The sequence below is a fragment of the Lactuca saligna genome, chromosome 4 (genome assembly GCF_052625555.1).
Source record: "Lactuca saligna cultivar CGN05327 chromosome 4, ASM5262555v1, whole genome shotgun sequence".
In the NCBI taxonomy this organism is placed as follows: Eukaryota; Viridiplantae; Streptophyta; class Magnoliopsida; order Asterales; family Asteraceae; genus Lactuca; species Lactuca saligna.
In genome coordinates, this window is record NC_136420.1 from 29864659 (window position 1) to 29879759 (window position 15101).

The following is a 15101-nucleotide window of genomic DNA, read 5'->3' on the forward strand; positions in this document are numbered from 1 at the left end:
CCTTGCTACATTATCCTCCTTCTCGATCTCTCTTTCAGTCACACCCATTCTTTCCCGCATCTTCTAATTCTGTCTAATAACCCACCACATCTAATTTCTCTCAGGATCTGTCATGCTCACCCCCACGATTGGCACACACTGAATATGCGTGTGTGTGTCTCGTTGATTCCGATCGACCAACCCCACTATAGCCTGATCATGTTTAATTTGACTAATTTCTGCTCTTTCTGTTGCTTCCATCCTTTTCTATTTCTTTAATCGAACCGAGAATCGGTGGTCTTTTTTTCCCCTCCTCTTCGCGATCAATCTGCCACCACCGAACCCTCCTTCTTTCCCTCTGTTGTTCTTCATTCGCTGCCAAGAATAACCACCAGGAAGGTCTAATTTAGACGGATCCATTGAGACTGATGTATAGATGAGGGAGGCTTACCCTAGGTATAGAGAGAAAGATGAAGTCGAAAATGGGGGAGTGAATGATGAAGTCGTAGGTTTATACAGAGAGAGATGGAGAGATTTTAGGAGTTGTTTAAAATAAGGGAATGATTAATTACCATGATACCCTTTTCTTATTTTTTAATTCAAATTAATTGAATTTAAACATTTTAATAATAACAAAATTTCTATTTAATTATAGCCTTAGATCTAAGATAATAGATGGATGAGATCTGTTCTCGCGTTCTCAACCTTTTAGGCGTTCTCATTTGATCCTACTCCTATATATATATATATATATATATATATATATATATATATATATATATATATATATATATATATATATATATAATTTCGTTAGTTTTTATTTCCAAAGAAAATAAAAAAATAAAAAATCATCATTCTAATGTATATTCTAATAGATTAATGTTAATTGCCCATGCTCCGTATGGGTTGTGTACGTCTTATTTAAGTGTCGTTTTTGTTTATAGATTAATAAACGATGTTGTTGACTGTTTTAGTTGACTTTGGTGAGGGTAGGAAAAAACAAAAAAATTAAATATGATGACCAATATAAAAAATTTATAGCAAATGAAGAAAATAACAGACGTAGAAAGTACAATGGTGAAAAACCCGAGCTTTGCCCCTGACCATTTTTTTTAATGTTTTTTTATCAAAAAATATAAAAATTTTGACTGCAATGACCAAAAGTATCAAAATGGCTAAAAAAAATTAAAGGGGTAGGAATTAACAAGTTTTTAGAAAAGAGACCAAAGTTGTCAAACCGTTAAAGTTTTGTTGCCAAACTTTAAATATTAAAAGGTTCTTAAAAAGTATAAAAATATTGATTATAAGGACCAAAAATATCAAAAATAGCTAAAGATTGAAGGGCAAAGTTGACAAAAAGACATCCATTTTTATTATTGCTGATTTGGAACATCTTTTATTTATATATATATATATATATATATATATATATATATATATATATATATATATATATATATATATATATATATATATATATATATATATTAATGTTTATTGAATTACATGCAAAATATCATTTGTATGGCATCAACAATAATGTAACACATCCATATTGCATAAATGCATCATGTATGCATGGTAACATGAATGGACACCTTTTATATTAGAAAAAAAAAACGTTAATATGATTTTACATGTTAACGCATTTGTATCCGTATAAGATTGATTTCAAAACTTTTATCGGATCAAAAATTATAACCGTTCGAAGATGAGTCTCTTTCACCTCTTTAAATTTGTCTCATTTATATCAGACGGACTTTGCTAATTCATCGTTATGCTTTGCATCGCATTTTTCTTAAAATTTAGCCATATTTAAGCTCCAAAACCCCAAGTGAGTCGTGAAGGACTTTGTTAAGTCCTCATTCAGCATCATATTTTAATTAACTTAAAGATTAGCTATTTACTCCACTATAAAATTGATTTTCTTTATATCATCAATTTTATATCAATAAGTGCACCTTCAAGATTTAAACAATAGATTTAATGAAATAAAAATATATTAGTTTTATGTTTTCTTTGTGTCTAAAGTAGTATTTTCAAATATTTAAAGTGAATGAGCTACTGGATATGTGTAAATTTTATTCTAATTAATTCCTAGAAGATGACATTAAACGCTTAAAACAAAACATTAAAATTAGATTACGAATGTATGTGTAAATGATTGATTAGATAATATGAAGAGGATTGAAAAGTTGATAATGATGAAGGTCCAGAACAAACATTGTTGAAATTTTCTTTTGCAACGTCCCGCAGAGCATGTATTTTTAAAAATAAAGTTCATGCATAATGATTTATTCAATGATATCATGTAATACCTTTTCTTTTTAAGGTTGAGGGTTTAAGTCCTATTGTAAATATAAATGAAATTAGGTAATTATATTTGCTAGTAAAAAAAAAAGAATTATCAATTTAGTAATGATTGTTCTTTGTTGAGAAATATGTGCTAGATAATATATATATATATATATATATATATATATATATATATATATATATATATATATATATATATATATATATATATATATATATATTCTTTTAAAAACATATATTCTTTTTTGAAATGACAAATAATTATATATTTTTTTTCATTTCCTTAGAGTTGAAGTCAATATCTTCTAATTAGTTGTTAGTTTAAACCTTCATGCTAGTCAAGTGGGCTAGTCTTAACTTGTAAAAAAAAATAGATAATTTCTCGAATTGTGTGTATCATCCTTGTGCAAGGGCCATGCTGATCTTCTCTGTATCTTTTTTCAATTTTATCGGATGTGCCCGAATGGCGTTATCAAAACATATAAACCCATGATGAACAATTATAAGACATTGAGCAACAACTTTTCATGTATATTTCATATTTGTTATTAAAACTATACCCACCTTACATGATATTGTTAAAAAATGTTCAAAAATCTACATGATAATCAAAGTTTTGATTAGTTTGCATTATCATATCAATTAATTTGGACATATATGAGTTTAAATTATAGATTTGTTACCGCTAATGATAAAACAAATCTAAACATGAATTTATACAATAAATGGTGGTATGAATGAATAGTGATAATTTGGACTTATTTATAAATAAGGACTTAAATTACCTTTTATTTAAGAGATTGTTGAAACTTGAAAATGGGAGCGTGGCGGTCCAGGGAAGGGGTGGTGGTGACTGGTGCGTCATAAATGGTCCAATCTAAGAAAGCCTATTCAACATTACGTACCCCTCATCCACTTGGCCCTGTGGATTGGTCTCATGGACCACGATTTATTCTGCCACAAATCTATCAATGTATGGATCCTTTTCAGAATCAACTCAAATGAACAGAAATTTTACTTTTTCTGAAAAATGGTTTTTATATAGGATATCTTGAGTAATCAAGTTAATTACAAAAAATAGTGTTACATACGTATTTATCCACGTCTAATATATATCTGAGAAAATTACTAATCTAATCAAATTCATTAATAACCTCTCATTTTTTAGCCAAAGATTAGGATGTGTCCCAAACTAGCCCACGAAATGGTAGGTGGTTAAAATAGTCTACTGTTTCATCAATTTACCTACTGTTTTGATTTTAGTATATAAAGATTTTTTTTTTTTTTTTTATTTTATTTTATTTTTTTTTTTAATATTTCACTACGAAACCGTAGACGAAAAAATGGTCTACTGTATCCTCTGAAAAGTCTATTGTTTCACAAATAGTACATTAAAAATGATCTACTGTTTTGTCTAAAAACCTACGTTATTTATTTATTTATTTATTTACACTAATTTTTTGATTACTATATCTTACCTACTATATATTAAAAGAAAAACCTCTTTTACAATAAAAGTTAGTGTTTTTTTTTTCATTTAAAAAAAATCTAAACCGTAGGTTTTTGATGAAACAGTAGATCATTTTTAATATACTATTTGGAAACAGTAGATTTATCAAAGGAAACAGTAGATCATTTTTTCATCTACGGTTTCGTGATGAAAAATGAAAAAAAAAACTTTATATACTAAAATAAAAACAATAGGTAAATTGGCGAAACATTAGACCATTTTAACCACCTATGGTTTTGTGGGCTAGTTTAGAACAAATTCTAATTTTTGGCTAAAAATTGTTAATCACTTCTTTAATTTGGTTGGATTAGTAATTGTCCCTATATAATTTTTTTTAAGAAAAAAAGCTATTGTGGACGTTCTTTAATAGTTTTTGAGCAACAAAACTAACAAAAAGATATAGACAAAATTACAAAATAAAATAACATTGATCGAGTTTTAAACAATCAATTGTTTATTAAGGATATATTATATGTGTATTCGACGGTGAGCGTTTAAGAGCTTCTAGTTTTTACATTTTGTCAAAATGTTCATTTTAAACAAAAACTTTGTTTCACAGTACAAGTTTTTTACTTTTAGTTTGAACAAAAATATTCTAAATCTAAAAATACTTCATTAACCGTTTAAAAAAAGTCATTGAGCTTTTTGAATTAGTTTTTAGAATCGCACTTAAAAATATATTTATATATTTATCTATTTTAATTAATTATCATTTTATAATTTTATTTATATTTTAAAAACCTCTAACTATTTTTGCCAGATACTCATATAACAAATAAAAGTTATAAGTTTCAGCTATCAACTAGTTTTGTTAAACACACCCAAGATATGATTGTATAGTTTTTGGTTTCAAATATTGTAAATATGACTTGCTTCTTAGTTATAATCTTGATTATATCTTTTGCATTAACATATATTCTCCTCAAATCATAGATACAATAAGAACACTAAAATATTATCCCTTACATGACATTAACCTATTAAACCCGACCCTACCTTCTTCCAACCTTAATCCACTTTAATGGCCACCAATGACTTTTCTTCCTCCCCCAACATTGGTACTTCCCTTCCTCTTGCCACATCCTCTATTTTTCAACGAAAAGCTTTCCTCCCCCAACTATCTTCTTTTGAGAAACCAAATCCTTCATCTTTTTATCTTATAAAAAATTATTTGGTTACATTGATAGATCTATGAAAGTTCATTCCCCTACAAAAGATGTTGTTGCCTTACTGTATCATCTTCTCCTAATACTGATTATGTCTCTTAGTCTAATACTAAACAATGAGCTCTTTTATTCTCCATTTCTCTTTATATGAAGAAGCTAAGACCAAGTGGAGAAGCCAAGGTCAAAGTAAAGGGGCAGCACAAAAAAAATCCATGTAACAACGTTGCGTGTTAAAGTTCACATCTTCGCTCTTACATTTTCCGAAATCGAGTAATTACATTTTTAGTCTTAACATTCTCAAGTGCTTTCTTTTTCTACACTACAAATCAAAGCATCATTCATGAAAGCGTCACCTATTCTATTACGCAAACCGTTCTTCAACAACTTCATTGTAGAAAAACATCGTTCAACGGTTGCAGTTACCATTGGCAAAACCAAGGTAAGTTTTAATAATCTATAAACCAAAAGAAAATAGAGGTGCTTCCAATTTCCACCAACAAAGGAGAGAGTTCCGCAATTCCTTTCAAGTTGAGAAATTTCTCATCATGGAGCAAAGAGTAATAATAGATATCAAGTTACCCATTAAGATGCACCCTTTATGAATTCTCAAACTCATTTTCATATATCTCGCTTAGCTTCAACAATTTGACTTTATTGAAACTACAAAATGAGTCACAAGGACTCAACGCTGCCATGTTCTTTATCATTCCGTGCCAACCTCGCTAAATAAATCCCTAAATTCTTGAATTTGCATATCCAAAACCATGTTAAAAATCACAACTTCAAAATGATGTTGCTTAGTCATATTAGTCCTATGCTCTCGTGGGTAACATAATATTCTAACATGTCCACAATTCAAATACTTTGTTTTTCACAAAAAGAGCATACATTCTTCAAAATCTATGGAGACCCATCTTTTCTAAAAAGTGACAATGCTTTCTTTGTACCTTTTACTAATGAAGCCACTCCCAAAAATATATTGATTTTTTAAAGATGCTTTTACAAGGTATCCGTGAGGCCTAAAATTTCCAACATCAAGTGTAACAAAAACATTAAAGTGTATTGAAATATGAAAAAAGTACATTTTTCTTGATTACAGTTAGATAAAGCAGACCCATCCCCTTTGACATATATAAGTACCACAACAACTTCTATAAACAAATTCATCAAACTTACAATTGTTCTATAATGTGAAACTTATCTAGTATCTTCATCTCGAACAAGAGAAATATCTTGATTCAACCCTCTTCCTATTTCAGTTTCACCAATACCAATTCTGGCTTCAGCTCTTTCTTTTTACATCTAGCGTATCTTATCTTTTATATTACAAGAACCACAAACGACAATAACCACCAAAGCTAGTTGCTCAAATAAATTTTCAACATTATCATGTTTCTTTGTTACCTCTGCAACCACTAATTAAAGTTGGTGTGCTAAACGCTAAACAATGTATATAATGTGCGAAACGATTTTCTTTTAATATAAATGATTTCAAACCGTTGAATGTGCGATTCATATTACTGATCCATAATAACCTTGCCTCCTCACCTATTTATTTTATGATTTCTCACCTGTTCCATAGTTAAGTTGTTCTTGTTAAATACAGAACCGATGGTGGCTTTAAGAGTCAAAGAAGATGTATTCAACATGTGAACACCTCTAATAAATATTTCATTTACAATCCCAAGTCTATCAACATATCTCAAAACCATAGACATTTGATCTTTTTTGGAAACATCACTAGACTCATCAACTAATATATCAAACACATCTTTACCAATTTCATCACAAATAGACATGATTATCTCTTTTGAAAAGCAATTGACAATATCTTTATGAATTGTCAAAGAAGTCAACTTTTCATTTTTTTTGAGCATTTACTAAAGTAACATTATAAATCCTCTCATTATATTTTCTAATCAAAGATAAGATTTCAATGAAAAGTCCTTTACTATTAGAATTTTCCGAATCATCATGACCACGAAATGGTAATGCATTTTTCAATAAAAATTTACAAATATGAATTGTAGCACGTTATCGAATTTCATAATTACTTTTCTCAAGTTCTGCTTGCTTATGATGGACTTCACCAATAGATTAGTTATTTCTAAATAGCAAATTACACTTTTCTTGTGCATTTTGGTGATATCTTTGAATATTGCCATATGTTTCTGAAATTATTTTTTTTACTCCAAGTGTCAAAGCTTTCGGTTATAAAAACATCTATTCCACCTTGTTCCCCTACAATGTCTCCAAGTGAGTAGAACAAAAACAATATGCCTTCTTCTTTTTAATGCTATACTCTAACCATGGAAATCAGTAAACCATTACACAACAAAACATCTTAGCTTCTTACCAAATAACTTTGATTCTAAATTTTGCCCCATTGGGTGACAAGGTCCTTTTAATCAAGTATCCCTTTTTATTTCATCCATTTGATTAGGATGATAAGATGTAATTTTTGGTCTATCCCCCGGGTTTGAAGGAAGATCATTCAAACCAAAAGACTGTCGCACTTATGATTTTTGAGTAGGTTCATTAGATTGTAGTTCTTGTGTTTTTGGAGTAAGTTTATTAGATTGTGCTTCTTGTGGTTTTGGCATAGGTTAATTAGGTTTTGGAACTTGTGTACTTTCATTAGCTTTATGTATTGGAAGTTCCTTCACCATTGTTGTCTCCAACATCTAATGGTTTTTTGAAAAATTTGTTAATAGCAACCTACAATCAAAATATATCAACTATAAACTTGATTTCAAGTTTCAACAAATAATAATCACTAACTATTAACCCTAAGTCCCTAATTTGACAAACCTAATTGGTAATTTATAATTTTTCAACACAATGATAAAAAAGAAGGAATTTGAAATAACCAAACAATAATAATAAGATCGAGTTTTTATAATTTACTTGTTTTATTGTGAACATTGACCACTCACCACCGTCCACCTGAGGAGTTCGCCGGAAAGAGCTGTCGGCAACAATAAATCGTCGGCTTTTTGGCAAGACAATTACATGATTCGTGACTTGTGCATGTGAGACGATAAGACGAAGGACTAAAACACGTCGATTTGTTGAATTTCTTTTTCCGATTTTCTATGAAAAATAATAAAATTGGGCTTTCTACCTCTTTGTTTTATTAAACTAGTTTGTGTTTAGGGCTTAAAAAGTTTGGACCACTTATTTTAGGCTATTTTGTATTTGGATTTAATATTTAAAAATTAACTTTTTTTTTTTTGGGTAGACTAATTTTTTGTTGGGTTTTTATTCAAAATAAATTTAAAAAAAATAGATTTAGGCAACGGAAGAGTTGATAATTTGAATAACATAAAATAAGTTTATACCCACTAAGGATCATCTTGCAAGTTATAGAAAGAGTTAAACACCAACCAAAGAATGGATGAATAAATAACAACCTTTGTAGTTTTTTGGATCCTCTTGGGAGGCTTGAAAGTTGATGAATAATGATGAGCTTTAGCGACACCAACAATTACTCAACTTGATGTAGAACGCTAGTTCTTTTGTATAAAACTCTTAAGAATCTTAAGCTTTATGTTAAAGAGTGCATCAAGAAGCAAGTAATCTTCATGTATAAAAAAAGATGAGAGAGAACTCATGCCCTCATGCATGTTATAGTTCTAGCATGGGTGGAGAAAAAGGAATGAATGCCTCACTTCATAAAGCTATTTTGTAGACCATAACTCATTAACACTTTAAGAACCCATGCACCTAAATTCTATGTGTTCCCCATCCTTTAAGTCATGCCCTCCTTTTTGAATAAACTAGTCAAAAAGCCATGCCATCATTTTTCTTCCCCTAATTTCGAAATTAAGAAGGCAAAAAAGGACAAAACTTTTATATTTTATAAAACAAGTTTATAAAATATAAACTTTAAATTTTTGGTAAAAGACAAAAGAATTTATCTAGTCCAAAATGTTATACATGACTTAATAATTAATATCATATGAATTATGCAATGTTACTTGCTAATGTAATTTATTATTTGCTAGAAATAAATAATTTCTAGTTAATTATAAGACATAAGTGAATATTTATTAATATCAATTTCTAATAAATAATTAATTATATCAAGTTGTTATTAGCGTGACACATTATTATCTTATGTTAATTTGCAATATCACTTTAAAATGATTCTTGAGCATACAAGATCCTTCATTTTTTTTTCGGGGTATCACTGATGCGTGTAAATAGCTACACCTAATTTTACCAACTCTCCTACTAGATATTTGTAACATCCCGACTCCCATGTATGACACTTAATTATTTTATTCATTTTTGATAGGGTAACTCAACGAGTTGGGGAGCACCAACTCGCCGAGTAGAGACTATTATGGTCACGAGATTTCTAGAGTCTACTCGACGAGTCGGAGGACCCCGACTTAACGAGTAGGAGCTAAGTGAGGAAACCCTATTTTTTTCGGGTTTGTGTCTTATTTAAAGGACCTTAAGCCCTCATTTCGGCCACACTTGTCATCTTAGAGCACTGCGTGAAGCCCTAATCGAGTTGTAACCCTGTGTATGAGAAAGAGAGCCTAATATTGTGAGTTTTAGTGCATTTTTGGAGGAGAGTTAAAGAGCAAGAGACCTTGGATGAGAAAGAGCTTTTGGATCCAAGTTCCATTAACTTATAGCTACTGTTTGAAGGTAAAAAGTCACTATCTTGCTCATTGGTTAGTTAGGTCTCATTTTTAGGGAGTTTAGAGCCTTTTCCCATCCTTCTTTGAATTCTAGAGGATTATGAACTTGTCTTGGAGTAGAGACTCCAGATATGGACATCTTGAGGTCCAATGAGCCCAAAGATCCATGCTTTATCAAGCTTTGGACAAGTTTCCATCCATAAGATCCCTTATGAAGCCTATTTTGGCATTTTGAGCCATAGATGCCATGCATGAACGTAAAACTTGCAGGTTTACGTGATAAGTGAGCCTTAGAAGGCTAGATCTAGAGTATGAGACACCATTTCAGCCTATAATCATCTGAAAAAAGGACTCGATGAGTCGGATAGGGTTTTTCCTGACAAGTTTGGACATGTGTAACTTGACGAGTTGATGAGACAAATTGACGAGTTAAGTCAGATTTTCGCGACACTATTGAAGAAACGCGGGAACTCGTCGAGTCACGTAGATGCCCTCGACGAGTTGGACCAACATGGACTATTTACTCGAGTGTTGCATTCTGTTGAATTTTAAGGTTTGGTCAAGACATGGATTATGGAGACCATAGAGGGGTAAAATGGTCTTTTATCCATCCCAACAGTTAGAGAGACGGGATGGCTTGGTTTATTTAGAGTTGTGATTTTAAGTGTTAATTAGAGACACTTATGACATGTAGGCGGGGATTAGACCATGGTACGCAGGTTCTTTACTTACTTGCGAGGTGAGTCTTCTCACTATACTTATCATGACTGGTAATTTTGTGTGACCGGAGGGTCTTGTATTTTTATTTTGAGTATTGTGATATCCTGCATTATGTATTTATGATTTATGTTGTGTATTATTATGAGCTTTACTAAGTTAGGACCGAAGAGTCCACCCGAGTTGTGGGACCGGAGGGTTCCACTAAGACGCATTGACCTAAGGGTCTTATTCAAGATACAACCATGAGAGGCTAATGAGATGCATGTGGTATTTTGGGGAACTCACTAAGCTTTGTGCTTATCGTGTTATGTGATATGTGTTTCAGGTACTTCTCAGGATCGCAGGAAGGAGCCAGTTTGATTGTACACACGGGATGGAGTTATGTTTTTGAGGATTCTGGATTTTTATTCAAACAATTATGAACATGTGTTTATGATCATTTGAAACTTTCATTTTTTTTAATTGTGTTTATGTGAATTATGTGATTTTTAAAATGAAAAAAATTTGTTTGAAAATTTACGGTGTTACAAGTTGGTATCAGAGCCTTGGTTTGATGGATTCGGATGTACCTTCGGGTGTGTCTGGACTCAAATTGAGGATTTGAGAAAAGTTTTCAAAAGAAATGATTTTTCTAAAATGAGTAAGAGTTTTAAGAGAAAAACGAGATAGGAGCAGTGTGTACAATCAGCCAAAGCCCGAATGGTGATATCCTAAAATACCCTTACTTATTTTTGTTATGAGATATTCATGAGATATTAGGGATGCATGCTAGAGGATAGGCTAGGTATTTCATATTTTAGGGCTAAGAGTTTCCTGATTTGTGATGCCTTAGCCTAGGAGTTGCTATTGACTGATGTTATCTGTTCTTTACCCTGAGTATGTGCTGAGTAAGAGTATCTAGCAGGAACCTTTTAGAAAGAGTTCTGAGTCGAGGAACAATCTAGGAGAGATACCTAGATGAGCATATGAGAAGCCTACTGAGAGAGTAGTCTGATATTCATAAGAGATAGAGTACTTGTGGATTGGGATCCTAGGAGGAGAACTTGGGGTGACTACAAGGTGGTGTAGAAGGTAGTATTGGGCCCGTACTACTGAAAGCACCGTGTGATAATCGTCAATTTCTGGTCAAGTCAAAGTCAAATAAAGTCAATGGGTCAAACCGGTCAACTCATCTAACCCTTTTATATTAGGGTTTTCCTTATGTTTAAAGTTGTACAACTTACTATGCTAATAAGAAGTTATCGCTTGGAAAGTTCACTTGTTCAGAAATTTTAAACCCTAATCGGGGTAAGTGATGGAACTATTCGATAAAACGTTATTTCGTACCCCTCGGGAGCATATAACACTCATGACAAGGCTAATCAGGATGTACAAACCTTGCATTTTGAAGTTAAACACTCTCAAAGGTCACAAATGAAGTCTCTCTCAATATCTCTTTATCAATCTCTCTCTCTCTCTCTCTCTCCCAAATCTCTCTCAAAATATCTCTCAACTTTTTATAGTCATTCGTGTCATCCCAACCCTTAACTTGGCCAAAAATCACTCAAAAAGGGAAGAAAAACTTGAAAAACAGCCTTATAGGGCCGAAACACTAAGAAATGAAAACCCCTTACAAGAACCGAAGTCAACCCCTAGGAATCGAATCTGCTAAAGAGCTGAAGCTGCTTGAGAACCGAAGTTGGAGGAACCAAAACTAGATTAAGAACCGAACCATAGGAACCGAACCTGCTAAAGATCCGAAGCTTCTTGAGAACCGAAGTTGGAGGAACCGAAACTAGATTAAGAACCGAACCATAGGGACCGAACCTGCTAAGACCGAAACTACCTTCAGGACCGAGCTTCGGTCTATTTCGCTTCCTTCCCAATTTCGCATGCGAGACCCACCAAGGACCAAACCCTTCTCTTGGTTCTTCTCCAATGACCGAACCCTCCTCTCGGCTCCCATCTACTTTCGGTTCTAATGGCTAGGACCGGACCTCCACCCCTGAACTTCAGATATTCGCTCCTATTGTCCGGTTTTCGACTACTTTCGCGTTTTAAGTCCGTTTTTCATTATTTTAACGCGGGATTTTCACCCAAACTTATATTTTGACATATAAGACCCTAAATATTTATAATTTAAACAAATTTTTAGGAAAATATTTATTTGAGAATAAAATCTAGTGGGTAAGATATTGAGTTGGAGTGTTGACTTTTCCATGAAGTTATGACACAAGCAACCTCCCATACCCACTCCATGTCACTATTTTTGCTTCATGTCACTATTCCCATCAGCCATAGTCAACTATTTGTCCTTTCACCACTCCTCTCTAGCAAGATTCAATACTCAAAGATGGGAAAAAAAATCCTTATCCCTCCTCCCACTTTATCCACTTTTTCTCAAGAAGAACAAACACATCTCTCTCCCACTTTCTCTCTCTAAAATTCGAGATTCAAAGGCTGATCTTGGGTTTTTCCTCAGAATTTGGTAAGTATCTTCCCCTACACTTAAATATTCTACTATCCTTCCTCCAAATTATGGGTTGCTTACACAAATATCATCATATTTGTTCATAGAACCTTCAAATCTTCAAGCAACTCCCAAGTGTTCTTGATTTGGAAACTCATTTTCTCCATCATCCATCCTAAGAGATCAATAAAGGTGAGTTCATACCCCTATCTTTTTTTATTAAGTTTTAAGGGGGGGGGGGAATACAAGTTAAAACACCAAGAACACAATTAAACTCAAACATTAGTTTTCAACAGAAAAGTTAATGTTCATTCACGGACTGTTTTGAACATATTAAAATTTTTAGTTTTCAAAAATGTATTAGATGAAAATAGCTCAGGTTTGTACCTATAAAATTACTACTTTTGAATATCCACACGATTTTTCTACATTTTTTGGTGATTTTTACAAAACTGCCTATCACTGTAGCTACGAATTCGGACCAGTCTGTGAATATGAATGCTTTCACACCAGCTAGAGACTTATAAAAATCATAATAAAATTTATGAAAAAACTAGACAAAATTTCTAGACTCTCAGAGTTTACGGATTTGGTTTTTGACTCCGTATGATTTTTCTACAATTATTCCAAGAACAGGAACGGAAGTGATAAAACTAGCAAATTGTTAATAACTCATTTACACCTTGTAACTTGCTGAGCAAGGTGTGTATTATCATATATAAATACATGTTGGTTATATTACATGTCTTTTACCTCATTATGAAGGGTTACATCATATACAAAGAGGATTTCTTCCATTACAAATCATTTTGATAAGCTATAATAGATATAGTTTATGTTTCCACTAACACAACAAACACATTTCGGAAGGCTTTATTCCCACAAAAAAAAGGTTTTACACTCACGCACACTACATGTAAACTTGTTAAGGTAAATTTTGAGACATTCTTCTCAGTACTCCAAGAGTACAGGTTAAAAATTTTGGTAGTTATAACCAGAATCTCTTGTAGGGAGAACGTGATAGTTGTGTATAGATCTATATTGGGTCTGACAAACCCACACTTGAGCTGCATGCAACAGCTAGACCAGCATGTGTGGGGTGACAAGTGTCATTATCTTTTCGACGCCTGAGAAACATTGTGGTAGGTTCATTAGTCATAGTATGGTTATAGCGACTCACATAGGGAGTTAACAACACATAAAGTTTACGGGGATTTTATCAAATCAAAAAGGGTTTTATGTCGATTAAAATCACTTTTTATATCAATAAGTATGGATATTACTTGTACATTTCAGTCTTGGTATTTAAGACTACACATCAGTCTTATAAGGAAAATATTGGATTTTTCTTGGTAACACACAACTCATTACAAAGATCGGTTTCCAAACTCTTCATCTAAAAAGCTCATGAACTCACCAACTTAATTGTTGACACTTTTTCAAAATTACTTGTATTCTCAGGAAATCAACGAAACCAAGTAACCACAAGCTTTTGTGGATGGAATGCTACGACATTCAACAACTATTTTTATATCATGTCGTAATCAATCAGTAAAATAGTAACACTTGAAACCATGTAATTATTTTCTGATTATATTTACGAGTGGTTGTATTTACTTTGAGCATTATTATACTCGTTGTTGTGATACTATACATGAAGTCTGCCATCCCCGGATGTTTCCGCCATCCTTGGTTTTGGGGTGTGACACACCGGATCTGTATGTGAACTAAGTAAGAATCCTTAGGATACTAAGGAGCATGTAGGGATGGGTAATCGAGTGTGAGTGTGATCGAGTTAGTCTCTAATGATTTTCGTGTTGTGTTTCAGAGACATTATGGTGGGTAGATGCCACAACCCTGGGAGCAGTGGGACTAGTGATCAGGAGATCCGCAGGATCATTATGGAGGAGGTGGCCTTAACCATTCAGGAGGCTATATCGAAGATGTTTGGGTCTATTAAGACCACACTAATTGAGACATTCGATGAGTGATATGATGTTGTTACTGAGGATGCTGCAGCCACCGCAACCATCACTGGTGCTAAGCCACAGGGAGGTGACTCGTTGCTACGGGAGTTCAGCAACACGATGCTGCCAGAGTTTGATAGGACACAGGATCTGATTGCTTCTATGATATGGATCTCTGAGATCGAGGGGTGTTTTTACACATGTTCATACCCCGAGCACCTGAGCGTTCAGTTTGCACTGAACCATCTTCGCTTGGGAGCGAAGGACGGGTAGAAGTTCATGACCACCAACTTTACTCCTGAAGATCATGCTACAGTGACATGGGAGAGGTTTACA

General features: G+C 32.8%; 1 non-coding gene across 1 annotated transcript; it reads right to left on the reverse strand.

The window, feature by feature from the left end:
- Positions 1–2662: 2662 nt before the first annotated feature.
- LOC145044403 (U6 spliceosomal RNA) lies at positions 2663–2768 on the reverse strand. Its single transcript, XR_013681357.1, has one exon. It is a non-coding gene; the product is annotated as a U6 spliceosomal RNA (small nuclear RNA).
- Between the last annotated feature and the right edge of the window lie 12333 nt (positions 2769–15101).